The sequence below is a fragment of the Octodon degus genome, unplaced genomic scaffold (assembly GCF_000260255.1).
Source record: "Octodon degus isolate 3935 unplaced genomic scaffold, OctDeg1.0 scaffold00275, whole genome shotgun sequence".
NCBI classification, from domain to species: Eukaryota; Metazoa; Chordata; class Mammalia; order Rodentia; family Octodontidae; genus Octodon; species Octodon degus.
Genome location: NW_004524851.1, coordinates 1,169,687 through 1,173,425, shown reverse-complemented (window position 1 = coordinate 1,173,425; position 3,739 = coordinate 1,169,687). Strand labels below are relative to the sequence as shown.

The window sequence follows — 3,739 nt, the reverse complement described above, 5'->3', positions numbered from 1 at the left end:
GTGCTGGGAAACCCCGAGAGCATGTGGCCCCTGCCCTCAGCATTGTCTTCTGCCCCCACCAGCCCCAGGCAGTGCGGCAGTGGGACGGCCATGTCCCTGCGGTCATCCTGCCCCAGCCAACACTGGAGCTTTCCTGTGGGGACCTGGGCCAGCTGCAGGGGCCCTGCATCCTGCATCCTCCAACCACAATGAGAGGGGATTCAGAGGAGCTGGAGCTGGTCCCCAGCACAGAGGCAGCAGCAGGCACAGAGCGGGTGCTCACCAGGTGGAGCGACCCCCACACAAGCAGAGAACATAGCTTTGGGGTCATAATGGAGTAACTGTCACCTCACCCCAAATGAAGACAGCCTGAACTCTGAGAATAGCGTTCAAACACGAACACACACAAAACAGGTATTTAACCAATATAGATATCTTGTGTTTTGATAGAGATTGTTGGTATGTCAAACATTGGCAAATTCTACTTGCTAATATAGGTACTGGCTTCAATGATGAATTCAAAGTATGAGTTTGGTTCTGACCAAGATCTAGCTATTAAATTAAATCTAGCTATTAAATTAATCTTTCCATCACAATGTCATGTACCAGTCTGATATGTGTAAGTCATGACATTGGGGAATATAAATTAAATTGTCTAACGGGAAACTGGGGAAATATACCTTAAATGTTTTCAAATATTTTACTATTATTTCTCCAAAATTTTCATGTATGGAAATTTATTTTAAAATGAAAGACACATGTCCAAGGAAAGGCTTTATGATGTATTCTTCAAGAAAAGGTAAAGAGACTTAAATATTTATGTAAGTACTAAGGATTGTTGAAAACACCTGAGCTATGTGGGACTGTCGTTCATCTGTAGGTTTGTGCTTAGCATGAGGGCAACACTCCAGTTCAGGAAAGAACAGAAAGAAGAGCACCCGGTTGTGTGCGAATGCTGTAGTGCGTGTGGGTGTGAGTGTGTGTGTGTGTGTGTGTGTGTGCATGTTTATCATTAACTGGTAATGTAAAGTGCAACAGGGCTATCGCATAAATAAACTTGCCCTACATGTTTGGGCATAATGGAAGAGGACCCCAAGGCAACACGAAGCAGGAAGGGCTCCCTCTGTGCGCCCAGGACGCCGAGGCCCCTCAGCACAGGCCGCAGCACACATTCCAGCTGCCATGCTTTCCTGGGTTCCTGTGCGCCGCGCCCAGGGGCAGTCCTTCCCTGCTGAGGCACAGTCACCCTCAGCCTGGCCATTCAGAAACCGTAACAGTGGGCGCAGCCGTTCACTGCCCTGCAAGGAGCCTCGCCTGACTCGGAAGCTGGACCGCCAGGCGCCTCACTGGTGAGACGAGGTGAGCAGGTGCCCGGAGAAGCCGGCTTGCTCGGGCAGGGCGCTCTGCACACGCCAGCCCCGTGTTGCCCGCCCTGCAGGTATTCCTGCTTAGTGTGTGAGTACTAGAACGTCACACTAGAACGTCACACTAGAACTAGAACGTCACACTAGAACGTCACACACCGGCACACCACGGTCGTCATGACTGCTTTCCCCCATGTTCTACATCTTTTGCAGATATTATTTAATTATAGTATCATTTTAACTCCACATAATTGTGTAATTATAAATGAATACTTTCTCCACTAAGAAGGAGAAAGGGGAGGAAGAACAAGTGAAAGAGGAGAGAAGGAAAAGGAGAAGAGAAGGAGGGCGGGAGAGATGGAGGGAAAGATGTACACAGGAGCTGACGAGTGGAAACAACAAGGTAACTGCCGACCTAGAAGAACCTCAGTACCAGCCAAATGCTATCAACCAATGAAAGGTCCTAACTTGGAGACCTTGACAAAACAACCAGGTTTAGAAAGACAGCACTGTGGCAAAGCTACAGTACAGCTGGAGTGAGGTAACTAAAGAAGTTAAGATGCTCCTGACAACCTCCCTCTGCCACCCAAATCCCTGGGCCTTGAGGACTTCATGTTTAATTCTTTCTTTTCTATGTGCTTTACAGGGCCCTGCTATGCAGCTCAGACTGGTAATAATCCTCCTGCTTTCAGCCTCCCCAGCACTGGGATTACAGGCATGCGCCACCACACCCAGCCTCGGTGGCTGGCTCAACACATCTGGGGGCAGGGCCAGCGCAGCATGTGGTGAGGGGATCGAGTCCCAGCCCCTGCGCTTGCCTACGCAAACAGTCCTCTCAGCTATCTTGCTGGCCATCATATTTAATTCTTACTAATTAAAAACATAATTCTATATTATGAAAAGTAGAAAACAGAAGAGAGCCTGGCATGCCAATTTCACTTTTTACATCAAGTGGGACCCTAAAATAAGTGGTGATAAACTGGCATTTATTGTAACAACTATGAATACAGATGTAAAAACTTTAGTTATTGGCTAACTAAATATAACTTACCTGATGGGGACACACCGTGACCGTGAAGGTGGCTTCCCAGGGCAAGGCTTGCTCTCTGCATTTGGGATGTGCTGACCCCGCAGCTTCCCCAAGTGGGGAAATGACTGCATAACTGGTGGGCGGGATACGTTTGTGCTTTCCCCTGTTAAAAATAAATGCATAAAGGAGTAAATAAATAGCCAATTGAATGGAATTGAAGTTGAACCTAGGTGCTCCAAGACAATTTGACATCAAAAACATAATTTTCTCACTTAATTGAAAAAGAAATATTTTACAATCATTTCCAGGAGTGACTCCTCATAATATTTAATAATTTAAAACAGGGAGCCTGAGCGTGGTGGCGCGCACCTGTAATCCCAGCTCTTGGGAGGCTGTAAACAGGCAGATCACTATGAGTCTGATCCAGTAGTGAGACCCTGGTCACCCTGTAGACCCCTCCCTAAAAAAAAGTACAAAAAAAAAGCAGTCTATTTCAACACCATGGGTATGACTAGGAAATCCCTTCCTGCAGCTTGTACAGATTTTTAAGACCAGAAAAGGGCAGATGGTTGATAGCCTAGGACATGGGTGAGCAGGTCTGGTAGAAAGAGGTGGAGGAGCAATGACGGGGGGGGGGACGGGGGGGCTGAAGTTCCCGGCCGGCCTCAGAAGGAAAAGTGGCACCCGTGAAGCTCAGGGAAAAAGGGAAAACTCCACGACTCTGGGTGTGTTCTTCACCTGACTGGAGAAAACAGCCAAGCAGCAGACAACCTAAGAAACATGAGACCACAAGTGTTCTCGGGTAACACCCCTTCATGTGTGTACTGGATACCTTGGGCACACAGTGCCCTTCAGAGAGGCTGTAGGGCCAAAACATCCCTGAGACATGGTGGCTGCAAGGTGCCAAGACCCACAGGGAAAGCTGGGGCCATACCACAAGGGCAAGAACTGGGCAGGTGCCCCAATATCCATCCATAAAGATAACCCCATTGCATGCAGGTGGTGTTTGGAGAGACTCAGGCATGTGTGTGTGTGTGTGAGAGTGTGTGTGTGTCTGTAGACAGAGAAGGGACTCTTTTAATTTTTGAACTATTAATTGAACTGTCTGGCTGTTAACAATCTATGTACTGCATATTTTCAAAATATTCACATACTTTTATAGTGTGTTGGAAATTCAGATGGTTCAGTCAAGCAGGAAGCAAGCACAGTAGGTCCACCGTGCGTGGATGCCAGAGCAAGGACACAGAGTCTGCTGTCAAGAGAGCAAGCTCTGCAGCCAGCAGAGAGCACAGACCAACATACACACGAGGATGTGAATTTGCCAAATGCTTTGCAGCGGAAGACACCTTGCCGGGGATGCCCCGAG

The 3,739-nt window shown here is 47.9% G+C and overlaps 1 pseudogene; it reads left to right on the top strand.

Moving 5' to 3' along the window:
• Window positions 1–2,386: 2,386 nt before the first annotated feature.
• LOC111814157 lies at window positions 2,387–2,539 on the top strand (annotated as a pseudogene).
• The last annotated feature ends 1,200 nt before the right edge of the window (window positions 2,540–3,739 follow it).